Source organism: Eucyclogobius newberryi, unplaced genomic scaffold (genome assembly GCF_026437365.1).
Source record: "Eucyclogobius newberryi isolate DKJ021-1_F unplaced genomic scaffold, fEucNew1.0.hap1 SCAF_10, whole genome shotgun sequence".
Lineage (NCBI taxonomy): Eukaryota > Metazoa > Chordata > Actinopteri > Gobiiformes > Gobiidae > Eucyclogobius > Eucyclogobius newberryi.
Genome location: NW_027315724.1, coordinates 6,870,148 through 6,895,218, shown reverse-complemented (window position 1 = coordinate 6,895,218; position 25,071 = coordinate 6,870,148). Strand labels below are relative to the sequence as shown.

General features: G+C 40.0%; 25 non-coding genes across 25 annotated transcripts; all 25 read right to left on the bottom strand.

The window, feature by feature from the left end:
- Positions 1-332: 332 nt before the first annotated feature.
- trnah-gug (transfer RNA histidin (anticodon GUG)) lies at positions 333-404 on the bottom strand. Its single transcript has one exon. It is a non-coding gene; the product is annotated as a tRNA-His (tRNA).
- A 1,118-nt stretch (positions 405-1,522) lies between these two features.
- Positions 1,523-1,594, bottom strand: trnah-gug (transfer RNA histidin (anticodon GUG)). Its single transcript has one exon. It is a non-coding gene; the product is annotated as a tRNA-His (tRNA).
- Positions 1,595-3,905: 2,311 nt separating this feature from the next.
- Positions 3,906-3,977, bottom strand: trnah-gug (transfer RNA histidin (anticodon GUG)). The gene has a single exon. It is a non-coding gene; the product is annotated as a tRNA-His (tRNA).
- Positions 3,978-4,810: 833 nt separating this feature from the next.
- On the bottom strand, positions 4,811-4,883 carry trnar-acg (transfer RNA arginine (anticodon ACG)). Its single transcript has one exon. It is a non-coding gene; the product is annotated as a tRNA-Arg (tRNA).
- A 222-nt stretch (positions 4,884-5,105) lies between these two features.
- On the bottom strand, positions 5,106-5,177 carry trnah-gug (transfer RNA histidin (anticodon GUG)). Its single transcript has one exon. It is a non-coding gene; the product is annotated as a tRNA-His (tRNA).
- Positions 5,178-6,305: 1,128 nt separating this feature from the next.
- Positions 6,306-6,377, bottom strand: trnah-gug (transfer RNA histidin (anticodon GUG)). Its single transcript has one exon. It is a non-coding gene; the product is annotated as a tRNA-His (tRNA).
- A 1,118-nt stretch (positions 6,378-7,495) lies between these two features.
- trnah-gug (transfer RNA histidin (anticodon GUG)) lies at positions 7,496-7,567 on the bottom strand. Its single transcript has one exon. It is a non-coding gene; the product is annotated as a tRNA-His (tRNA).
- Positions 7,568-9,878: 2,311 nt separating this feature from the next.
- Positions 9,879-9,950, bottom strand: trnah-gug (transfer RNA histidin (anticodon GUG)). Its single transcript has one exon. It is a non-coding gene; the product is annotated as a tRNA-His (tRNA).
- Positions 9,951-10,783: 833 nt separating this feature from the next.
- trnar-acg (transfer RNA arginine (anticodon ACG)) lies at positions 10,784-10,856 on the bottom strand. The gene has a single exon. It is a non-coding gene; the product is annotated as a tRNA-Arg (tRNA).
- A 222-nt stretch (positions 10,857-11,078) lies between these two features.
- trnah-gug (transfer RNA histidin (anticodon GUG)) lies at positions 11,079-11,150 on the bottom strand. The gene has a single exon. It is a non-coding gene; the product is annotated as a tRNA-His (tRNA).
- A 1,119-nt stretch (positions 11,151-12,269) lies between these two features.
- trnah-gug (transfer RNA histidin (anticodon GUG)) lies at positions 12,270-12,341 on the bottom strand. The gene has a single exon. It is a non-coding gene; the product is annotated as a tRNA-His (tRNA).
- A 1,132-nt stretch (positions 12,342-13,473) lies between these two features.
- Positions 13,474-13,545, bottom strand: trnah-gug (transfer RNA histidin (anticodon GUG)). Its single transcript has one exon. It is a non-coding gene; the product is annotated as a tRNA-His (tRNA).
- An 833-nt stretch (positions 13,546-14,378) lies between these two features.
- Positions 14,379-14,451, bottom strand: trnar-acg (transfer RNA arginine (anticodon ACG)). The gene has a single exon. It is a non-coding gene; the product is annotated as a tRNA-Arg (tRNA).
- A 222-nt stretch (positions 14,452-14,673) lies between these two features.
- trnah-gug (transfer RNA histidin (anticodon GUG)) lies at positions 14,674-14,745 on the bottom strand. Its single transcript has one exon. It is a non-coding gene; the product is annotated as a tRNA-His (tRNA).
- Positions 14,746-15,872: 1,127 nt separating this feature from the next.
- trnah-gug (transfer RNA histidin (anticodon GUG)) lies at positions 15,873-15,944 on the bottom strand. Its single transcript has one exon. It is a non-coding gene; the product is annotated as a tRNA-His (tRNA).
- An 832-nt stretch (positions 15,945-16,776) lies between these two features.
- Positions 16,777-16,849, bottom strand: trnar-acg (transfer RNA arginine (anticodon ACG)). The gene has a single exon. It is a non-coding gene; the product is annotated as a tRNA-Arg (tRNA).
- Positions 16,850-17,071: 222 nt separating this feature from the next.
- Positions 17,072-17,143, bottom strand: trnah-gug (transfer RNA histidin (anticodon GUG)). The gene has a single exon. It is a non-coding gene; the product is annotated as a tRNA-His (tRNA).
- An 832-nt stretch (positions 17,144-17,975) lies between these two features.
- trnar-acg (transfer RNA arginine (anticodon ACG)) lies at positions 17,976-18,048 on the bottom strand. The gene has a single exon. It is a non-coding gene; the product is annotated as a tRNA-Arg (tRNA).
- Positions 18,049-18,270: 222 nt separating this feature from the next.
- Positions 18,271-18,342, bottom strand: trnah-gug (transfer RNA histidin (anticodon GUG)). Its single transcript has one exon. It is a non-coding gene; the product is annotated as a tRNA-His (tRNA).
- A 1,127-nt stretch (positions 18,343-19,469) lies between these two features.
- trnah-gug (transfer RNA histidin (anticodon GUG)) lies at positions 19,470-19,541 on the bottom strand. Its single transcript has one exon. It is a non-coding gene; the product is annotated as a tRNA-His (tRNA).
- An 833-nt stretch (positions 19,542-20,374) lies between these two features.
- On the bottom strand, positions 20,375-20,447 carry trnar-acg (transfer RNA arginine (anticodon ACG)). Its single transcript has one exon. It is a non-coding gene; the product is annotated as a tRNA-Arg (tRNA).
- A 222-nt stretch (positions 20,448-20,669) lies between these two features.
- On the bottom strand, positions 20,670-20,741 carry trnah-gug (transfer RNA histidin (anticodon GUG)). The gene has a single exon. It is a non-coding gene; the product is annotated as a tRNA-His (tRNA).
- Positions 20,742-21,868: 1,127 nt separating this feature from the next.
- On the bottom strand, positions 21,869-21,940 carry trnah-gug (transfer RNA histidin (anticodon GUG)). Its single transcript has one exon. It is a non-coding gene; the product is annotated as a tRNA-His (tRNA).
- Positions 21,941-23,067: 1,127 nt separating this feature from the next.
- trnah-gug (transfer RNA histidin (anticodon GUG)) lies at positions 23,068-23,139 on the bottom strand. Its single transcript has one exon. It is a non-coding gene; the product is annotated as a tRNA-His (tRNA).
- A 1,128-nt stretch (positions 23,140-24,267) lies between these two features.
- trnah-gug (transfer RNA histidin (anticodon GUG)) lies at positions 24,268-24,339 on the bottom strand. The gene has a single exon. It is a non-coding gene; the product is annotated as a tRNA-His (tRNA).
- Positions 24,340-25,071: the final 732 nt, after the last annotated feature.

Genomic DNA, 25,071 nt, shown 5'->3' with positions numbered 1-25,071 from the left:
CACTGAACAACTGACCGTTTTAAGTTGAAATTTGATGCGAGCTAGCCAGGAGTCGAAACTAGAATCTTCTGATCCGTAGTCAGACGCGTTATCCATTGCGCCACTAGCCCCTAAAACTACAGCTTTGTGGCTCAGTTGTCCAGAGTTTAAGGACAAACTGATGAATATCAGTAGAAACTCTCAAACTGAGCACTGCAATGCCTGGCATATTTCTATTATAGTGAGAATATTGTATTATTGGACATTTATGAATGCTGTCAAGCTATCAATTTACTGTAATATTCTTATGTATGAAACTGATTGAGAAAAATGCAAAGAAATCTTGGTAGGTATGCCGTGACCCGGATTCGAACCGGGGTTGCTGCGACCACAACGCAGAGTACTTACCACTATACGATCACGGCTGCTTTTTCGTAGGGCACTGACATTTAATCAGTGGACAAAGACCAGGTTTTTGTTTGGGCCTCCAAATTAGCTCTTGTCTAACATTCTAGTACTTACCAGTTATTTTACACACTGAGCCTAGAATCCTCTGATCCATAGTCACATGCGTTATCCATTGTGCCCTTAGCCCCTATACCAGGGCTATTCAATTAATTTCCCCTGGGGCCAGATTTTTCGGAGGACCAGAGGTGCACAACACGACACTACTGTATCAAAATGTTGTCAAATGTTGTGTGAAATAACATACCAAATGCTTTAGCAACATTCCTTTGCAAAATTACCCATCCAGTACCGAACCTGAATTAAAACTAGGACTAGACGAATACCAACCAGGTCTGAACCAGAACTAACCCTGAATCAAAGCAGGTGGAAAGCAAAATTCAGCAAGGCCTTAACCAAGACCAAACCAGGTCTAACCTAGTGCTAACACAGAATTAAACCCGTAAACAAGATGATTCTTTTTTTTAAATTGATTTCAAAGATGGGTTGTGGACTGGAGTATATCAACTGGAGGGTCTGATGGACTGCTGCATACAAAATGCAGTGTACATAGGCTATACTACCACATCTACTTTTTGATACTGGGGTCTGACATCAAATCAGTGTACAAAGACCAATCTATCACCAAAAAACAAAAACGATACACAGTAGTGTTACTTGCCTAAAAATTGAGAAGATAGAAGACAGAATCTGGTTTGATCTTCCAAATGAACCCTTGGTTTAACATTAAAGGATTTACCACTTATTTATTTCACACTGATCAACTGACCGTTTTCAAGTTAAAATTTGATGCGAGCTAGCCAGGAGTCGAAACTAGAATCTTCTGATCCGTAGTTATCCATTGCGCCACTAGCCCCTAAAACTCCAGCTTTGTGGCTCAGTTGTCCAGAGTTTAAGGACAAACTGATGAATATCAGTAGAAACACTCAAACTGAGCACTGCAATGCCTGGCATATTTCTATCATAGTGAGAATATTGTATTATTGGACATTTATGAATGCTGTCAAGCTATCTATTTACTGTAATATTCTTATGTATGAAACTGATTGAGAAAAATGCAAAGAAATCTTGCTAGGTATGCCGTGACCCGGATTCGAACCGGGGTTGCTGCGACCACAACGCAGAGTACTTACCACTATACGATCACGGCTGCTTTTTTGTAGAGCACTGACATTTAATCAGTGGACAAAGACCAGGTTTTTGTTTGGGCCTCCAAATTAGCTCTTGTCTAACATTCTAGTACTTACCAGTTATTTTACACACTGAGCCTAGAATCCTCTGATCCATAGTCACATGCGTTATCCATTGTGCCCTTAGCCCCTATACCAGGGCTATTCAACTTAATTTCCCCTGGGGCCAGATTTTTCGGAGGACCAGAGGTGCACAACACGACACTACTGTATCAAAATGTTGTCAAATGTTGTGTGAAATAACATACCAAATGCTTTAGCAACATTCCTTTGCAAAATTACCCATCCAGTACCGAACCTGAATTAAAACTAGGACTAGACGAATACCAACCAGGTCTGAACCAGAACTAACCCTGAATCAAAGCAGGTGGAAAGCAAAATTCAGCAAGGCCTTAACCAAGACCAAACCAGATCTAACCTAGTGCTAACACAGAATTAAACCCGTAAACAAGATGATTCTTTTTTTTAAATTGATTTCAAAGATGGGTTGTGGACTGGAGTATATCAACTGGAGGGTCTGATGGACTGCTGCATACAAAATGCAGTGTACATAGGCTATACTACCACATCTACTTTTTGATACTGGGGTCTGACATCAAATCAGTATACAAAGACCAATCTATCACCAAAAAACAAAAACGATACACAGTAGTGTTACTTGCCTAAAAATTGAGAAGATAGAAGACAGAATCTGGTTTGATCTTCCAAATGAACCCTTGGTTTAACATTAAAGGATTTACCACTTATTTATTTCACACTGATCAACTGACCGTTTTCAAGTTAAAATTTGATGCGAGCTAGCCAGGAGTCGAAACTAGAATCTTCTGATCCGTAGTTATCCATTGCGCCACTAGCCCCTAAAACTCCAGCTTTGTGGCTCAGTTGTCCAGAGTTTAAGGACAAACTGATGAATATCAGTAGAAACACTCAAACTGAGCGCTGCAATGCCTGGCATATTTCTATCATAGTGAGAATATTGTATTATTGGACATTTATGAATGCTGTCAAGCTATCTATTTACTGTAATATTCTTATGTATGAAACTGATTGAGAAAAATGGAAAGAAATCTTGCTAGGTATGCCGTGACCCGGATTCGAACCGGGGTTGCTGCGACCACAACGCAGAATACTTACCACTATACGATCACAGCTACTTTTTCGTAGGGCACTGACATTTAATCAGTGGACAAAGACCAGTTTTTTTTTTTGGGCCTCCAAATTAGCTCTTGTCTAACATTCTAGTACTTACCAGTTATTTTACACACTGAGCCTAGAATCCTCTGATCCATAGTCACATGCGTTATCCATTGTGCCCTTAGCCCCTATACCAGGGCTATTCAACTTAATTTCCCCTGGGGCCAGATTTTTCGGAGGACCAGAGGTGCACAACACGACACTACTGTATCAAAATGTTGTCAAATGTTGTGTGAAATAACATACCAAATGCTTTAGCAACATTCCTTTGCAAAATTACCCATCCAGTACCGAACCTGAATTAAAACTAGGACTAGACGAATACCAACCAGGTCTGAACCAGAACTAACCCTGAATCAAAGCAGGTGGAAAGCAAAATTCAGCAAGGCCTTAACCAAGACCAAACCAGGTCTAACCTAGTGCTAACACAGAATTAAACCCGTAAACAAGATTATTCTTTTTTTTAAATTGATTTCAAAGATGGGTTGTGGACTGGAGTACATCAACTGGAGGGTCTGATGGACTGCTGCATACAAAATGCAGTGTACATAGGCTATACTACCACATCTACTTTTTGATACTGGGGTCTGACATCAAATCAGTGTACAAAGACCAATCTATCACCAAAAAACAAAAACGATACACAGTAGTGTTACTTGCCTAAAAATTGAGAAGATAGAAGACAGAATCTGGTTTGATCTTCCAAATGAACCCTTGGTTTAACATTAAAGGATTTACCACTTATTCATTTCACACTGATCAACTGACCGTTTTCAAGTTAAAATTTGATGCGAGCTAGCCAGGAGTCGAAACTAGAATCTTCTGATCCGTAGTTATCCATTGCGCCACTAGCCCCTAAAACTCCAGCTTTGTGGCTCAGTTGTCCAGAGTTTAAGGACAAACTGATGAATATCAGTAGAAACACTCAAACTGAGCACTGCAATGCCTGGCATATTTCTATCATAGTGAGAATATTGTATTATTGGACATTTATGAATGCTGTCAAGCTATCTATTTACTGTAATATTCTTATGTATGAAACTGATTGAGAAAAATGCAAAGAAATCTTGCTAGGTATGCCGTGACCCGGAGTCGAACCGGGGTTGCTGCGACCACAACGCAGAGTACTTACCACTATACGATCACGGCTGCTTTTTTGTAGAGCACTGACATTTAATCAGTGGACAAAGACCAGGTTTTTGTTTGGGCCTCCAAATTAGCTCTTGTCTAACATTCTAGTACTTACCAGTTATTTTACACACTGAGCCTAGAATCCTCTGATCCATAGTCACATGCGTTATCCATTGTGCCCTTAGCCCCTATACCAGGGCTATTCAACTTAATTTCCCCTGGGGCCAGATTTTTCGGAGGACCAGAGGTGCACAACACGACACTACTGTATCAAAATGTTGTCAAATGTTGTGTGAAATAACATACCAAATGCTTTAGCAACATTCCTTTGCAAAATTACCCATCCAGTACCGAACCTGAATTAAAACTAGGACTAGACGAATACCAACCAGGTCTGAACCAGAACTAACCCTGAATCAAAGCAGGTGGAAAGCAAAATTCAGCAAGGCCTTAACCAAGACCAAACCAGATCTAACCTAGTGCTAACACAGAATTAAACCCGTAAACAAGATGATTCTTTTTTTTAAATTGATTTCAAAGATGGGTTGTGGACTGGAGTATATCAACTGGAGGGTCTGATGGACTGCTGCATACAAAATGCAGTGTACATAGGCTATACTACCACATCTACTTTTTGATACTGGGGTCTGACATCAAATCAGTGTACACAGACCAATCTATCAACAAAAAACAAAAACGATACACAGTAGTTTTACTTGCTTAAAAATTGAGAAGATAGAAGACAGAATCTGGTTTGATCTTCCAAATGAACCCATAGTTCAACATTAAAGGATTTACCACTTATTTATTTCACACTGATCAACTGACCGTTTTCAAGTTAAGATTTGATGCGAGCTAGCCAGGAGTCGAACCCAGAATCTTCTAATTCGTAGTCAGACGCGTTATCCATTGCGCCACTAGCCCCTAAATCTCCAGCTTTGTGGCTCAGCTGTCCAGAGTTTAAGGACAAACTGATGAATATCAGTAGAAACACTCAAACTGAGCACTGCAATGCCTGGCATATTTCTATTATAGTGAGAATATTGTACTATTGGACATTTATGAATGCTGTCAAGCTATCAATTTACTGTAATATTCTTATGTATGAAACTGATTGAGAAAAATGCAAAGAAATCTTGGTAGGTATGCCGTGACCCGGATTCGAACCGGGGTTGCTGCGACCACAACGCAGAGTACTTACCACTATACGATCACGGCTGCTTTTTCATAGGGCACTGACATTTAATCAGTGGACAAAGACCAGGTTTTTGTTTGGGCCTCCAAATTAGCTCTTGTCTAACATTCTAGTACTTACCAGTTATTTTACACACTGAGCCTAGAATCCTCTGATCCATAGTCACATGCGTTATCCATTGTGCCCTTAGCCCCTATACCAGGGCTATTCAACTTAATTTCCCCTGGGGCCAGATTTTTCGGAGGACCAGAGGTGCACAACACGACACTACTGTATCAAAATGTTGTCAAATGTTGTGTGAAATAACATACCAAATGCTTTAGCAACATTCCTTTGCAAAATTACCCATCCAGTACCGAACCTGAATTAAAACTAGGACTAGACGAATACCAACCAGGTCTGAACCAGAACTAACCCTGAATCAAAGCAGGTGGAAAGCAAAATTCAGCAAGGCCTTAACCAAGACCAAACCAGGTCTAACCTAGTGCTAACACAGAATTAAACCCGTAAACAAGATGATTCTTTTTTTTAAATTGATTTCAAAGATGGGTTGTGGACTGGAGTATATCAACTGGAGGGTCTGATGGACTGCTGCATACAAAATGCAGTGTACATAGGCTATACTACCACATCTACTTTTTGATACTGGGGTCTGACATCAAATCAGTGTACAAAGACCAATCTATCACCAAAAAACAAAAACGATACACAGTAGTGTTACTTGCCTAAAAATTGAGAAGATAGAAGACATAATCTGGTTTGATCTTCCAAATGAACCCTTGGTTTAACATTAAAGGATTTACCACTTATTCATTTCACACTGATCAACTGACCGTTTTCAAGTTAAAATTTGATGCGAGCTAGCCAGGAGTCGAAACTAGAATCTTCTGATCCGTAGTCAGACGCGTTATCCATTGCGCCACTAGCCCCTAAAACTCCAGCTTTGTGGCTCAGTTGTCCAGAGTTTAAGGACAAACTGATGAATATCAGTAGAAACACTCAAACTGAGCACTGCAATGCCTGGCATATTTCTATCATAGTGAGAATATTGTATTTTTGGACATTTATGAATGCTGTCAAGCTATCTATTTACTGTAATATTCTTATGTATGAAACTGATTGAGAAAAATGCAAAGAAATCTTGCTAGGTATGCCGTGACCCGGATTCGAACCGGGGTTGCTGCGACCACAACGCAGAGTACTTACCACTATACGATCACGGCTGCTTTTTTGTAGAGCACTGACATTTAATCAGTGGACAAAGACCAGGTTTTTGTTTGGGCCTCCAAATTAGCTCTTGTCTAACATTCTAGTACTTACCAGTTATTTTACACACTGAGCCTAGAATCCTCTGATCCATAGTCACATGCGTTATCCATTGTGCCCTTAGCCCCTATACCAGGGCTTTTCAATTAATTTCCCCTGGGGCCGGATTTTTCGGAGGACCAGAGGTGCACAACTCGACACTACTGTATCAAAATGTTGTCAAATGTTGTGTGAAATAACATACCAAATGCTTTAGCAACATTCCTTTGCAAAATTACCCATCCAGTACCGAACCTGAATTAAAACTAGGACTAGACGAATACCAACCAGGTCTGAACCAGAACTAACCCTGAATCAAAGCAGGTGGAAAGCAAAATTCAGCAAGGCCTTAACCAAGACCAAACCAGGTCTAACCTAGTGCTAACACAGAATTAAACCCGTAAACAAGATGATTCTTTTTTTTAAATTGATTTCAAAGATGGGTTGTGGACTGGAGTATATCAACTGGAGGGTCTGATGGACTGCTGCATACAAAATGCAGTGTACATAGGCTATACTACCACATCTACTTTTTGATACTGGGGTCTGACATCAAATCAGTGTACAAAGACCAATCTATCACCAAAAAACAAAAACGATACACAGTAGTGTTACTTGCCTAAAAATTGAGAAGATAGAAGACAGAATCTGGTTTGATCTTCCAAATGAACCCTTGGTTTAACATTAAAGGATTTACCACTTATTTATTTCACACTGATCAACTGACCGTTTTCAAGTTAAAATTTGATGCGAGCTAGCCAGGAGTCGAAACTAGAATCTTCTGATCCGTAGTTATCCATTGCGCCACTAGCCCCTAAATCTCCAGCTTTGTGGCTCAGCTGTCCAGAGTTTAAGGACAAACTGATGAATATCAGTAGAAACACTCAAACTGAGCACTGCAATGCCTGGCATATTTCTATTATAGTGAGAATATTGTACTATTGGACATTTATGAATGCTGTCAAGCTATCAATTTACTGTAATATTCTTATGTATGAAACTGATTGAGAAAAATGCAAAGAAATCTTGTTAGGTATGCCGTGACCCGGATTCGAACCGGGGTTGCTGCGACCACAACGCAGAGTACTTACCACTATACGATCACGGCTGCTTTTTCGTAGGGCACTGACATTTAATCAGTGGACAAAGACCAGGTTTTTGTTTGGGCCTCCAAATTAGCTCTTGTCTAACATTCTAGTACTTACCAGTTATTTTACACACTGAGCCTAGAATCCTCTGATCCATAGTCACATGCGTTATCCATTGTGCCCTTAGCCCCTATACCAGGGCTATTCAACTTAATTTCCCCTGGGGCCAGATTTTTCGGAGGACCAGAGGTGCACAACACGACACTACTGTATCAAAATGTTGTCAAATATTGTGTGAAATAACATACCAAATGCTTTAGCAACATTCCTTTGCAAAATTACCCATCCAGTACCGAACCTGAATTAAAACTAGGACTAGACGAATACCAACCAGGTCTGAACCAGAACTAACCCTGAATCAAAGCAGGTGGAAAGCAAAATTCAGCAAGGCCTTAACCAAGACCAAACCAGGTCTAACCTAGTGCTAACACAGAATTAAACCCGTAAACAAGATGATTCTTTTTTTTAAATTGATTTCAAAGATGGGTTGTGGACTGGAGTATATCAACTGGAGGGTCTGATGGACTGCTGCATACAAAATGCAGTGTACATAGGCTATACTACCACATCTACTTTTTGATACTGGGGTCTGACATCAAATCAGTATACAAAGACCAATCTATCACCAAAAAACAAAAACGATACACAGTAGTGTTACTTGCCTAAAAATTGAGAAGATAGAAGACAGAATCTGGTTTGATCTTCCAAATGAACCCTTGGTTTAACATTAAAGGATTTACCACTTATTTATTTCACACTGATCAACTGACCGTTTTCAAGTTAAAATTTGATGCGAGCTAGCCAGGAGTCGAAACAAGAATCTTCTGATCCGTAGTTATCCATTGCGCCACTAGCCCCTAAAACTCCAGCTTTGTGTCTCAGTTGTCCAGAGTTTAAGGACAAACTGATGAATATCAGTAGAAACACTCAAACTGAGCGCTGCAATGCCTGGCATATTTCTATCATAGTGAGAATATTGTATTATTGGACATTTATGAATGCTGTCAAGCTATCTATTTACTGTAATATTCTTATGTATGAAACTGATTGAGAAAAATGGAAAGAAATCTTGCTAGGTATGCCGTGACCCGGATTCGAACCGGGGTTGCTGCGACCACAACGCAGAATACTTACCACTATACGATGACAGCTGCTTTTTCGTAGGGCACTGACATTTAATCAGTGGACAAAGACCAGTTTTTTTTTTTGGGCCTCCAAATTAGCTCTTGTCTAACATTCTAGTACTTACCAGTTATTTTACACACTGAGCCTAGAATCCTCTGATCCATAGTCACATGCGTTATCCATTGTGCCCTTAGCCCCTATACCAGGGCTATTCAACTTAATTTCCCCTGGGGCCAGATTTTTCGGAGGACCAGAGGTGCACAACACGACACTACTGTATCAAAATGTTGTCAAATGTTGTGTGAAATAACATACCAAATGCTTTAGCAACATTCCTTTGCAAAATTACCCATCCAGTACCGAACCTGAATTAAAACTAGGACTAGACGAATACCAACCAGGTCTGAACCAGAACTAACCCTGAATCAAAGCAGGTGGAAAGCAAAATTCAGCAAGGCCTTAACCAAGACCAAACCAGGTCTAACCTAGTGCTAACACAGAATTAAACCCGTAAACAAGATGATTCTTTTTTTTAAATTGATTTCAAAGATGGGTTGTGGACTGGAGTATATCAACTGGAGGGTCTGATGGACTGCTGCATACAAAATGCAGTGTACATAGACTATACTACCACATCTACTTTTTGATACTGGGGTCTGACATCAAATCAGTGTACAAAGACCAATCTATCACCAAAAAACAAAAACGATACACAGTAGTGTTACTTGCCTAAAAATTGAGAAGATAGAAGACAGAATCTGGTTTGATCTTCCAAATGAACCCTTGGTTTAACATTAAAGGATTTACCACTTATTTATTTCACACTGATCAACTGACCGTTTTCAAGTTAAAATTTGATGCGAGCTAGCCAGAAGTCGAAACTAGAATCTTCTGATCCGTAGTTATCCATTGCGCCACTAGCCCCTAAAACTCCAGCTTTGTGGCTCAGTTGTCCAGAGTTTAAGGACAAACTGATGAATATCAGTAGAAACACTCAAACTGAGCACTGCAATGCCTGGCATATTTCTATCATAGTGAGAATATTGTATTTTTGGACATTTATGAATGCTGTCAAGCTATCTATTTACTGTAATATTCTTATGTATGAAACTGATTGAGAAAAATGCAAAGAAATCTTGCTAGGTATGCCGTGACCCGGATTCGAACCGGGGTTGCTGCGACCACAACGCAGAGTACTTACCACTATACGATCACGGCTGCTTTTTCGTAGAGCACTGACATTTAATCAGTGGACAAAGACCAGGTTTTTGTTTGGGCCTCCAAATTAGCTCTTGTCTAACATTCTAGTACTTACCAGTTATTTTACACACTGAGCCTAGAATCCTCTGATCCATAGTCACCTGCGTTATCCATTGTGCCCTTAGCCCCTATACCAGGGCTATTCAACTTAATTTCCCCTGGGGCCAGATTTTTCGGAGGACCAGAGGTGCACAACACGACACTACTGTATCAAAATGTTGTCAAATGTTGTGTGAAATAACATACCAAATGCTTTAGCAACATTCCTTTGCAAAATTACCCATCCAGTACCGAACCTGAATTAAAACTAGGACTAGACGAATACCAACCAGGTCTGAACCAGAACTAACCCTGAATCAAAGCAGGTGGAAAGCAAAATTCAGCAAGGCCTTAACCAAGACCAAACCAGGTCTAACCTAGTGCTAACACAGAATTAAACCCGTAAACAAGATGATTCTTTTTTTTAAATTGATTTCAAAGATGGGTTGTGGACTGGAGTATATCAACTGGAGGGTCTGATGGACTGCTGCATACAAAATGCAGTGTACATAGGCTATACTACCACATCTACTTTTTGATACTGGGGTCTGACATCAAATCAGTGTACACAGACCAATCTATCAACAAAAAACAAAAACGATACACAGTAGTTTTACTTGCTTAAAAATTGAGAAGATAGAAGACAGAATCTGGTTTGATCTTCCAAATGAACCCATAGTTCAACATTAAAGGATTTACCACTTATTTACTTCACACTGATCAACTGACCGTTTTCAAGTTAAGATTTGATGCGAGCTAGCCAGGAGTCGAACCCAGAATCTTCTAATTCGTAGTCAGACGCGTTATCCATTGCGCCACTAGCCCCTAAATCTCCCGCTTTGTGGCTCAGCTGTCCAGAGTTTAAGGACAAACTGATGAATATCAGTAGAAACACTCAAACTGAGCACTGCAATGCCTGGCATATTTCTATTATAGTGAGAATATTGTATTATTGGACATTTATGAATGCTGTCAAGCTATCAATTTACTGTAATATTCTTATGTATGAAACTGATTGAGAAAAATGCAAAGAAATCTTGGTAGGTATGCCATGACCCGGATTCGAACCGGGGTTGCTGCGACCACAACGCAGAGTACTTACCACTATACGATCACGGCTGCTTTTTCGTAGGGCACTGACATTTAATCAGTGGACAAAGACCAGGTTTTTGTTTGGGCCTCCAAATTAGCTCTTGTCTAACATTCTAGTACTTACCAGTTATTTTACACACTGAGCCTAGAATCCTCTGATCCATAGTCACATGCGTTATCCATTGTGCCCTTAGCCCCTATACCAGGGCTATTCAACTTAATTTCCCCTGGGGCCAGATTTTTCGGAGGACCAGAGGTGCACAACACGACACTACTGTATCAAAATGTTGTCAAATGTTGTGTGAAATAACATACCAAATGCTTTAGCAACATTCCTTTGCAAAATTACCCATCCAGTACCGAACCTGAATTAAAACTAGGACTAGACGAATACCAACCAGGTCTGAACCAGAACTAACCCTGAATCAAAGCAGGTGGAAAGCAAAATTCAGCAAGGCCTTAACCAAGACCAAACCAGGTCTAACCTAGTGCTAACACAGAATTAAACCCGTAAACAAGATGATTCTTTTTTTTAAATTGATTTCAAAGATGGGTTGTGGACTGGAGTATATCAACTGGAGGGTCTGATGGACTGCTGCATACAAAATGCAGTGTACATAGGCTATACTACCACATCTACTTTTTGATACTGGGGTCTGACATCAAATCAGTATACAAAGACCAATCTATCACCAAAAAACAAAAACGATACACAGTAGTGTTACTTGCCTAAAAATTGAGAAGATAGAAGACAGAATCTGGTTTGATCTTCCAAATGAACCCTTGGTTTAACATTAAAGGATTTACCACTTATTTATTTCACACTGATCAACTGACCGTTTTCAAGTTAAAATTTGATGCGAGCTAGCCAGGAGTCGAAACTAGAATCTTCTGATCCGTAGTTATCCATTGCGCCACTAGCCCCTAAAACTCCAGCTTTGTGGCTCAGTTGTCCAGAGTTTAAGGACAAACTGATGAATATCAGTAGAAACACTCAAACTGAGCGCTGCAATGCCTGGCATATTTCTATCATAGTGAGAATATTGTATTATTGGACATTTATGAATGCTGTCAAGCTATCTATTTACTGTAATATTCTTATGTATGAAACTGATTGAGAAAAATGGAAAGAAATCTTGCTGGGTATGCCGTGACCCGGATTCGAACCAGGGTTGCTGCGACCACAACGCAGAATACTTACCACTATACGATCACGGCTGCTTTTTCATAGGGCACTGACATTTAATCAGTGGACAAAGACCAGGTTTTTGTTTGGGCCTCCAAATTAGCTCTTGTCTAACATTCTAGTACTTACCAGTTATTTTACACACTGAGCCTAGAATCCTCTGATCCATAGTCACATGCGTTATCCATTGTGCCCTTAGCCCCTATACCAGGGCTATTCAATTAATTTCCCCTGGGGCCAGATTTTTCGGAGGACCAGAGGTGCACAACACGACACTACTGTATCAAAATGTTGTCAAATGTTGTGTGAAATAACATACCAAATGCTTTAGCAACATTCCTTTGCAAAATTACCCATCCAGTACCGAACCTGAATTAAAACTAGGACTAGACGAATACCAACCAGGTCTGAACCAGAACTAACCCTGAATCAAAGCAGGTGGAAAGCAAAATTCAGCAAGGCCTTAACCAAGACCAAACCAGGTCTAACCTAGTGCTAACACAGAATTAAACCCGTAAACAAGATGATTCTTTTTTTTAAATTGATTTCAAAGATGGGTTGTGGACTGGAGTATATCAACTGGAGGGTCTGATGGACTGCTGCATACAAAATGCAGTGTACATAGGCTATACTACCACATCTACTTTTTGATACTGGGGTCTGACATCAAATCAGTGTACAAAGACCAATCTATCACCAAAAAACAAAAACGATACACAGTAGTGTTACTTGCCTAAAAATTGAGAAGATAGAAGACAGAATCTGGTTTGATCTTCCAAATGAACCCTTGGTTTAACATTAAAGGATTTACCACTTATTCATTTCACACTGATCAACTGACCGTTTTCAAGTTAAAATTTGATGTGAGGTAGCCAGGAGTCGAAACCAGAATCTTCTGATCCGTAGTCAGACGCGTTATCCATTGCGCCACTAGCCCCTAAAACTCCAGCTTTGTGGCTCAGTTGTCCAGAGTTTAAGGACAAACTGATGAATATCAGTAGAAACACTCAAACTGAGCACTGCAATGCCTGGCATATTTCTATCATAGTGAGAATATTGTATTATTGGACATTTATGAATGCTGTCAAGCTATCTATTTACTGTAATATTCTTATGTATGAAACTGATTGAGATGAGAAAAATGCAAAGAAATCTTGCTAGGTATGCCGTGACCCGGATTCGAACCAGGGTTACTGCGACCACAACGCAGAGTACTTACCACTATACGATCACAGCTGCTTTTTCGTAGGGCACTGACATTTAATCAGTGGACAAAGACCAGGTTTTTGTTTGGGCCTCCAAATTAGCTCTTGTCTAACATTCTAGTACTTACCAGTTATTTTACACACTGAGCCTAGAATCCTCTGATCCATAGTCACATGCGTTATCCATTGTGCCCTTAGCCCCTATACCAGGGCTATTCAACTTAATTTCCCCTGGGGCCAGATTTTTCGGAGGACCAGAGGTGCACAACACGACACTACTGTATCAAAATGTTGTCAAATGTTGTGTGAAATAACATACCAAATGCTTTAGCAACATTCCTTTGCAAAATTACCCATCCAGTACCGAACCTGAATTAAAACTAGGACTAGACGAATACCAACCAGGTCTGAACCAGAACTAACCCTGAATCAAAGCAGGTGGAAAGCAAAATTCAGCAAGGCCTTAACCAAGACCAAACCAGGTCTAACCTAGTGCTAACACAGAATTAAACCCGTAAACAAGATGATTCTTTTTTTTAAATTGATTTCAAAGATGGGTTGTGGACTGGAGTATATCAACTGGAGGGTCTGATGGACTGCTGCATACAAAATGCAGTGTACATAGGCTATACTACCACATCTACTTTTTGATACTGGGGTCTGACATCAAATCAGTGTACACAGACCAATCTATCAACAAAAAACAAAAACGATACACAGTAGTTTTACTTGCTTAAAAATTGAGAAGATAGAAGACAGAATCTGGTTTGATCTTCCAAATGAACCCTTGGTTCAACATTAAAGGATTTACCACTTATTTATTTCACACTGATCAACTGACCGTTTTCAAGTTAAAATTTGATGCGAGCTAGCCAGGAGTCGAACCTAGAATCTTCTGATCCGTAGTCAGACGCGTTATCCATTGCGCCACTAGCCCCTAAAACTCCAGCTTTGTGGCTCAGTTGTCCAGAGTTTAAGGACAAACTGATGAATATCAGTAGAAACTCTCAAACTGAGCACTGCAATGCCTGGCATATTTCTATTATAGTGAGAATATTGTATTATTGGACATTTATGAATGCTGTCAAGCTATCAATTTACTGTAATATTCTTATGTATGAAACTGATTGAAAAAAATGCAAAGAAATCTTGGTAGGTATGCCGTGACCCGGATTCGAACCGGGGTTGCTGCGACCACAACGCAGAGTACTTACCACTATACGATCACGGCTGCTTTTTCGTAGGGCACTGACATTTAATCAGTGGACAAAGACCAGGTTTTTGTTTGGGCCTCCAAATTAGCTCTTGTCTAACATTCTAGTACTTACCAGTTATTTTACACACTGAGCCTAGAATCCTCTGATCCATAGTCACATGCGTTATCCATTGTGCCCTTAGCCCCTATACCAGGGCTATTCAATTAATTTCCCCTGGGGCCAGATTTTTCGGAGGACCAGAGGTGCACAACACGACACTACTGTATCAAAATGTTGTCAAATGTTGTGTGAAATAACATACCAAATGCTTTAGCAACATTCCTTTGCAAAATTACCCATCCAGTACCGAACCTGAATTAAAACTAGGACTAGACGAATACCAACCAGGTCTGAACCAGAACTAACCCTGAATCAAAGCAGGTGGAAAGCAAAATTCAGCAAGGCCTTAACCAAGACCAAACCAGGTCTAACCTAGTGCTAACACAGAATTAAACCCGTAAACAAGATGATTCTTTTTTTTAAATTGATTTCAAAGATGGGTTGTGGACTGGAGTATATCAACTGGAGGGTCTGATGGACTGCTGCATACAAAATGCAGTGTACATAGGCTATACTACCACATCTACTTTTTGATACTGGGGTCTGACATCAAATCAGTGTACAAAGACCAATCTATCACCAAAAAACAAAAACGATACACAGTAGTGTTACTTGCCTAAAAATTGAGAAGATAGAAGACAGAATCTGGTTTGATCTTCCAAATGAACCCTTGGTTTAACATTAAAGGATTTACCACTTATTCATTTCACACTGATCAACTGACCGTTTTCAAGTTAAAATTTGATGCGAGCTAGCCAGGAGTCGAAACTAGAATCTTCTGATCCGTAGTCAGACGCGTTATCCATTGCGCCACTAGCCCCTAAAACTACAGCTTTGTGGCTCAGTTGTCCAGAGTTTAAGGACAAACTGATGAATATCAGTAGAAACACTCAAACTGAGCACTGCAATGCCTGGCATATTTCTATCATAGTGAGAATATTGTATTATTGGACATTTATGAATGCTGTCAAGCTATCTATTTACTGTAATATTCTTATGTATGAAACTGATTGAGATAAATGCAAAGAAATCTTGCTAGGTATGCCGTGACCCGGATTCGAACCGGGGTTGCTGCGACCACAACGCAGAGTACTTACCACTATACGATCACGGCTGCTTTTTCGTAGGGCACTGACATTTAATCAGTGGACAAAGACCAGGTTTTTGTTTGGGCCTCCAAATTAGCTCTTGTCTAACATTCTAGTACTTACCAGTTATTTTACACACTGAGCCTAGAATCCTCTGATCCATAGTCACATGCGTTATCCATTGTGCCCTTAGCCCCTATACCAGGGCTATTCAATTAATTTCCCCTGGGGCCAGATTTTTCGGAGGACCAGAGGTGCACAACACGACACTACTGTATCAAAATGTTGTCAAATGTTGTGTGAAATAACATACCAAATGCTTTAGCAACATTCCTTTGCAAAATTACCCATCCAGTACCGAACCTGAATTAAAACTAGGACTAGACGAATACCAACCAGGTCTGAACCAGAACTAACCCTGAATCAAAGCAGGTGGAAAGCAAAATTCAGCAAGGCCTTAACCAAGACCAAACCAGGTCTAACCTAGTGCTAACACAGAATTAAACCCGTAAACAAGATGATTCTTTTTTTTAAATTGATTTCAAAGATGGGTTGTGGACTGGAGTATATCAACTGGAGGGTCTGATGGACTGCTGCATACAAAATGCAGTGTACATAGGCTATACTACCACATCTACTTTTTGATACTGGGGTCTGACATCAAATCAGTGTACACAGACCAATCTATCAACAAAAAACAAAAACGATACACAGTAGTTTTACTTGCTTAAAAATTGAGAAGATAGAAGACAGAATCTGGTTTGATCTTCCAAATGAACCCTTGGTTCAACATTAAAGGATTTACCACTTATTTATTTCACACTGATCAACTGACCGTTTTCAAGTTAAAATTTGATGCGAGCTAGCCAGGAGTCGAACCTAGAATCTTCTGATCCGTAGTCAGACGCGTTATCCATTGCGCCACTAGCCCCTAAAACTCCAGCTTTGTGGCTCAGTTGTCCAGAGTTTAAGGACAAACTGATGAATATCAGTAGAAACTCTCAAACTGAGCACTGCAATGCCTGGCATATTTCTATTATAGTGAGAATATTGTATTATTGGACATTTATGAATGCTGTCAAGCTATCAATTTACTGTAATATTCTTATGTATGAAACTGATTGAGAAAAATGCAAAGAAATCTTGGTAGGTATGCCGTGACCCGGATTCGAACCGGGGTTGCTGCGACCACAACGCAGAGTACTTACCACTATACGATCACGGCTGCTTTTTCGTAGGGCACTGACATTTAATCAGTGGACAAAGACCAGGTTTTTGTTTGGGCCTCCAAATTAGCTCTTGTCTAACATTCTAGTACTTACCAGTTATTTTACACACTGAGCCTAGAATCCTCTGATCCATAGTCACATGCGTTATCCATTGTGCCCTTAGCCCCTATACCAGGGCTATTCAATTAATTTCCCCTGGGGCCAGATTTTTCGGAGGACCAGAGGTGCACAACACGACACTACTGTATCAAAATGTTGTCAAATGTTGTGTGAAATAACATACCAAATGCTTTAGCAACATTCCTTTGCAAAATTACCCATCCAGTACCGAACCTGAATTAAAACTAGGACTAGACGAATACCAACCAGGTCTGAACCAGAACTAACCCTGAATCAAAGCAGGTGGAAAGCAAAATTCAGCAAGGCCTTAACCAAGACCAAACCAGGTCTAACCTAGTGCTAACACAGAATTAAACCCGTAAACAAGATGATTCTTTTTTTTAAATTGATTTCAAAGATGGGTTGTGGACTGGAGTATATCAACTGGAGGGTCTGATGGACTGCTGCATACAAAATGCAGTGTACATAGGCTATACTACCACATCTACTTTTTGATACTGGGGTCTGACATCAAATCAGTGTACACAGACCAATCTATCAACAAAAAACAAAAACGATACACAGTAGTTTTACTTGCTTAAAAATTGAGAAGATAGAAGACAGAATCTGGTTTGATCTTCCAAATGAACCCTTGGTTCAACATTAAAGGATTTACCACTTATTTATTTCACACTGATCAACTGACCGTTTTCAAGTTAAAATTTGATGCGAGCTAGCCAGGAGTCGAACCTAGAATCTTCTGATCCGTAGTCAGACGCGTTATCCATTGCGCCACTAGCCCCTAAAACTCCAGCTTTGTGGCTCAGTTGTCCAGAGTTTAAGGACAAACTGATGAATATCAGTAGAAACTCTCAAACTGAGCACTGCAATGCCTGGCATATTTCTATTATAGTGAGAATATTGTATTATTGGACATTTATGAATGCTGTCAAGCTATCAATTTACTGTAATATTCTTATGTATGAAACTGATTGAGAAAAATGCAAAGAAATCTTGGTAGGTATGCCGTGACCCGGATTCGAACCGGGGTTGCTGCGACCACAACGCAGAGTACTTACCACTATACGATCACGGCTGCTTTTTCGTAGGGCACTGACATTTAATCAGTGGACAAAGACCAGGTTTTTGTTTGGGCCTCCAAATTAGCTCTTGTCTAACATTCTAGTACTTACCAGTTATTTTACACACTGAGCCTAGAATCCTCTGATCCATAGTCACATGCGTTATCCATTGTGCCCTTAGCCCCTATACCAGGGCTATTCAATTAATTTCCCCTGGGGCCAGATTTTTCGGAGGACCAGAGGTGCACAACACGACACTACTGTATCAAAATGTTGTCAAATGTTGTGTGAAATAACATACCAAATGCTTTAGCAACATTCCTTTGCAAAATTACCCATCCAGTACCGAACCTGAATTAAAACTAGGACTAGACGAATACCAACCAGGTCTGAACCAGAACTAACCCTGAATCAAAGCAGGTGGAAAGCAAAATTCAGCAAGGCCTTAACCAAGACCAAACCAGGTCTAACCTAGTGCTAACACAGAATTAAACCCGTAAACAAGATGATTCTTTTTTTTAAATTGATTTCAAAGATGGGTTGTGGACTGGAGTATATCAACTGGAGGGTCTGATGGACTGCTGCATACAAAATGCAGTGTACATAGGCTATACTACCACATCTACTTTTTGATACTGGGGTCTGACATCAAATCAGTGTACAAAGACCAATCTATCACCAAAAAACAAAAACGATACACAGTAGTGTTACTTGCCTAAAAATTGAGAAGATAGAAGACAGAATCTGGTTTGATCTTCCAAATGAACCCTTGGTTTAACATTAAAGGATTTACCACTTATTCATTTCACACTGATCAACTGACCGTTTTCAAGTTAAAATTTGATGCGAGGGAGCCAGAAGTCGAAACCAGAATCTTCTAATCCGTAGTCAGACGCGTTATCCATTGCGCCACTAGCCCCTAAAACTCCAGCTTTGTGGCTCAGTTGTCCAGAGTTTAAGGACAAACTGATGAATATCAGTAGAAACACTCAAACTGAGCACTGCAATGCCTGGCATATTTCTATCATAGTGAGAATATTGTATTATTGGACATTTATGAATGCTGTCAAGCTATCTATTTACTGTAATATTCTTATGTATGAAACTGATTGAGAAAAATGCAAAGAAATCTTGCTAGGTATGCCGTGACCCGGATTCGAACCAGGGTTGCTGCGACCACAACGCAGAGTACTTACCACTATACGATCACAGCTGCTTTTTCGTAGGGCACTGACATTTAATCAGTGGACAAAGACCAGGTTTTTGTTTGGGCCTCCAAATTAGCTCTTGTCTAACATTCTAGTACTTACCAGTTATTTTACACACTGAGCCTAGAATCCTCTGATCCATAGTCACATGCGTTATCCATTGTGCCCTTAGCCCCTATACCAGGGCTATTCAACTTAATTTCCCCTGGGGCCAGATTTTTCGGAGGACCAGAGGTGCACAACACGACACTACTGTATCAAAATGTTGTCAAATGTTGTGTGAAATAACATACCAAATGCTTTAGCAACATTCCTTTGCAAAATTACCCATCCAGTACCGAACCTGAATTAAAACTAGGACTAGACGAATACCAACCAGGTCTGAACCAGAACTAACCCTGAATCAAAGCAGGTGGAAAGCAAAATTCAGCAAGGCCTTAACCAAGACCAAACCAGGTCTAACCTAGTGCTAACACAGAATTAAACCCGTAAACAAGATGATTCTTTTTTTTAAATTGATTTCAAAGATGGGTTGTGGACTGGAGTATATCAACTGGAGGGTCTGATGGACTGCTGCATACAAAATGCAGTGTACATAGGCTATACTACCACATCTACTTTTTGATACTGGGGTCTGACATCAAATCAGTGTACACAGACCAATCTATCAACAAAAAACAAAAACGATACACAGTAGTTTTACTTGCTTAAAAATTGAGAAGATAGAAGACAGAATCTGGTTTGATCTTCCAAATGAACCCTTGGTTCAACATTAAAGGATTTACCACTTATTTATTTCACACTGATCAACTGACCGTTTTCAAGTTAAAATTTGATGCGAGCTAGCCAGGAGTCGAACCTAGAATCTTCTGATCCGTAGTCAGACGCGTTATCCATTGCGCCACTAGCCCCTAAAACTCCAGCTTTGTGGCTCAGTTGTCCAGAGTTTAAGGACAAACTGATGAATATCAGTAGAAACTCTCAAACTGAGCACTGCAATGCCTGGCATATTTCTATTATAGTGAGAATATTGTATTATTGGACATTTATGAATGCTGTCAAGCTATCAATTTACTGTAATATTCTTATGTATGAAACTGATTGAGAAAAATGCAAAGAAATCTTGGTAGGTATGCCGTGACCCGGATTCGAACCAGGGTTGCTGCGACCACAACGCAGAGTACTTACCACTATACGATCACGGCTGCTTTTTCGTAGGGCACTGACATTTAATCAGTGGACAAAGACCAGGTTTTTGTTTGGGCCTCCAAATTAGCTCTTGTCTAACATTCTAGTACTTACCAGTTATTTTACACACTGAGCCTAGAATCCTCTGATCCATAGTCACATGCGTTATCCATTGTGCCCTTAGCCCCTATACCAGGGCTATTCAATTAATTTCCCCTGGGGCCAGATTTTTCGGAGGACCAGAGGTGCACAACACGACACTACTGTATCAAAATGTTGTCAAATGTTGTGTGAAATAACATACCAAATGCTTTAGCAACATTCCTTTGCAAAATTACCCATCCAGTACCGAACCTGAATTAAAACTAGGACTAGACGAATACCAACCAGGTCTGAACCAGAACTAACCCTGAATCAAAGCAGGTGGAAAGCAAAATTCAGCAAGGCCTTAACCAAGACCAAACCAGGTCTAACCTAGTGCTAACACAGAATTAAACCCGTAAACAAGATGATTCTTTTTTTTAAATTGATTTCAAAGATGGGTTGTGGACTGGAGTATATCAACTGGAGGGTCTGATGGACTGCTGCATACAAAATGCAGTGTACATAGGCTATACTACCACATCTACTTTTTGATACTGGGGTCTGACATCAAATCAGTGTACAAAGACCAATCTATCACCAAAAAACAAAAACGATACACAGTAGTGTTACTTGCCTAAAAATTGAGAAGATAGAAGACAGAATCTGGTTTGATCTTCCAAATGAACCCTTGGTTTAACATTAAAGGATTTACCACTTATTCATTTCACACTGATCAACTGACCGTTTTCAAGTTAAAATTTGATGCGAGCTAGCCAGGAGTCGAAACTAGAATCTTCTGATCCGTAGTCAGACGCGTTATCCATTGCGCCACTAGCCCCTAAAACTACAGCTTTGTGGCTCAGTTGTCCAGAGTTTAAGGACAAACTGATGAATATCAGTAGAAACACTCAAACTGAGCACTGCAATGCCTGGCATATTTCTATCATAGTGAGAATATTGTATTATTGGACATTTATGAATGCTGTCAAGCTATCTATTTACTGTAATATTCTTATGTATGAAACTGATTGAGATAAATGCAAAGAAATCTTGCTAGGTATGCCGTGACCCGGATTCGAACCGGGGTTGCTGCGACCACAACGCAGAGTACTTACCACTATACGATCACGGCTGCTTCTTCGTAGGGCACTGACATTTAATCAGTGGACAAAGACCAGGTTTTTGTTTGGGCCTCCAAATTAGCTCTTGTCTAACATTCTAGTACTTACCAGTTATTTTACACACTGAGCCTAGAATCCTCTGATCCATAGTCACATGCGTTATCCATTGTGCCCTTAGCCCCTATACCAGGGCTATTCAATTAATTTCCCCTGGGGCCAGATTTTTCGGAGGACCAGAGGTGCACAACACGACACTACTGTATCAAAATGTTGTCAAATGTTGTGTGAAATAACATACCAAATGCTTTAGCAACATTCCTTTGCAAAATTACCCATCCAGTACCAAACCTGAATTAAAACTAGGACTAGACGAATACCAACCAGGTCTGAACCAGAACTAACCCTGAATCAAAGCAGGTGGAAAGCAAAATTCAGCAAGGCCTTAACCAAGACCAAACCAGGTCTAACCTAGTGCTAACACAGAATTAAACCCGTAAACAAGATGATTATTTTTTTTAAATTGATTTCAAAGATGGGTTGTGGACTGGAGTATATCAACTGGAGGGTCTGATGGACTGCTGCATACAAAATGCAGTGTACATAGGCTATACTACCACATCTACTTTTTGATACTGGGGTCTGACATCAAATCAGTGTACAAAGACCAATCTATCACCAAAAAACAAAAACGATACACAGTAGTGTTACTTGCCTAAAAATTGAGAAGATAGAAGACAGAATCTGGTTTGATCTTCCAAATGAACCCTTGGTTTAACATTAAAGGATTTACCACTTATTCATTTCACACTGATCAACTGACCGTTTTCAAGTTAAAATTTGATGCAAGCTAGCCAGGAGTCGAAACCAGAATCTTCTGATCCGTAGTCAGACGCGTTATCCATTGCGCCACTAGCCCCTAAAACTCCAGCTTTGTGGCTCAGTTGTCCAGAGTTTAAGGACAAACTGATGAATATCAGTAGAAACACTCAAACTGAGCACTGCAATGCCTGGCATATTTCTATCATAGTGAGAATATTGTATTATTGGACATTTATGAATGCTGTCAAGCTATCTATTTACTGTAATATTCTTATGTATGAAACTGATTGAGAAAAATGCAAAGAAATCTTGCTAGGTATGCCGTGACCCGGATTCGAACCAGGGTTGCTGCGACCACAACGCAGAGTACTTACCACTATACGATCACAGCTGCTTTTTTGTAGGGCACTGACATTTAATCAGTGGACAAAGACCAGGTTTTTGTTTGGGCCTCCAAATTAGCTCTTGTCTAACATTCTAGTACTTACCAGTTATTTTACACACTGAGCCTAGAATCCTCTGATCCATAGTCACATGCGTTATCCATTGTGCCCTTAGCCCCTATACCAGGGCTATTCAACTTAATTTCCCCTGGGGCCAGATTTTTCGGAGGACCAGAGGTGCACAACACGACACTACTGTATCAAAATGTTGTCAAATGTTGTGTGAAATAACATACCAAATGCTTTAGCAACATTCCTTTGCAAAATTACCCATCCAGTACCGAACCTGAATTAAAACTAGGACTAGACGAATACCAACCAGGTCTGAACCAGAACTAACCCTGAATCAAAGCAGGTGGAAAGCAAAATTCAGCAAGGCCTTAACCAAGACCAAACCAGGTCTAACCTAGTGCTAACACAGAATTAAACCCGTAAACAAGATGATTCTTTTTTTTAAATTGATTTCAAAGATGGGTTGTGGACTGGAGTATATCAACTGGAGGGTCTGATGGACTGCTGCATACAAAATGCAGTGTACATAGGCTATACTACCACATCTACTTTTTGATACTGGGGTCTGACATCAAATCAGTGTACAAAGACCAATCTATCACCAAAAAACAAAAACGATACACAGTAGTGTTACTTGCCTAAAAATTGAGAAGATAGAAGACAGAATCTGGTTTGATCTTCCAAATGAACACTTGGTTTAACATTAAAGGATTTACCACTTATTCATTTCACACTGATCAACTGACCGTTTTCAAGTTGAAATTTGATGCGAGCTAGCCAGGAGTCGAAACTAGAATCTTCTGATCCGTAGTCAGACGCGTTATCCATTGCGCCACTAGCCCCTAAAACTACAGCTTTGTGGCTCAGTTGTCCAGAGTTTAAGGACAAACTGATGAATATCAGTAGAAACTCTCAAACTGAGCACTGCAATGCCTGGCATATTTCTATTATAGTGAGAATATTGTATTATTGGACATTTATGAATGCTGTCAAGCTATCAATTTACTGTAATATTCTTATGTATGAAACTGATTGAGAAAAATGCAAAGAAATCTTGGTAGGTATGCCGTGACCCGGATTCGAACCGGGGTTGCTGCGACCACAACGCAGAGTACTTACCACTATACGATCACGGCTGCTTTTTCGTAGGGCACTGACATTTAATCAGTGGACAAAGACCAGGTTTTTGTTTGGGCCTCCAAATTAGCTCTTGTCTAACATTCTAGTACTTACCAGTTATTTTACACACTGAGCCTAGAATCCTCTGATCCATAGTCACATGCGTTATCCATTGTGCCCTTAGCCCCTATACCAGGGCTATTCAATTAATTTCCCCTGGGGCCAGATTTTTCGGAGGACCAGAGGTGCACAACACGACACTACTGTATCAAAATGTTGTCAAATGTTGTGTGAAATAACATACCAAATGCTTTAGCAACATTCCTTTGCAAAATTACCCATCCAGTACCGAACCTGAATTAAAACTAGGACTAGACGAATACCAACCAGGTCTGAACCAGAACTAACCCTGAATCAAAGCAGGTGGAAAGCAAAATTCAGCAAGGCCTTAACCAAGACCAAACCAGGTCTAACCTAGTGCTAACACAGAATTAAACCCGTAAACAAGATGATTCTTTTTTTTAAATTGATTTCAAAGATGGGTTGTGGACTGGAGTATATCAACTGGAGGGTCTGATGGACTGCTGCATACAAAATGCAGTGTACATAGGCTATACTACCACATCTACTTTTTGATACTGGGGTCTGACATCAAATCAGTGTACAAAGACCAATCTATCACCAAAAAACAAAAACGATACACAGTAGTGTTACTTGCCTAAAAATTGAGAAGATAGAAGACAGAATCT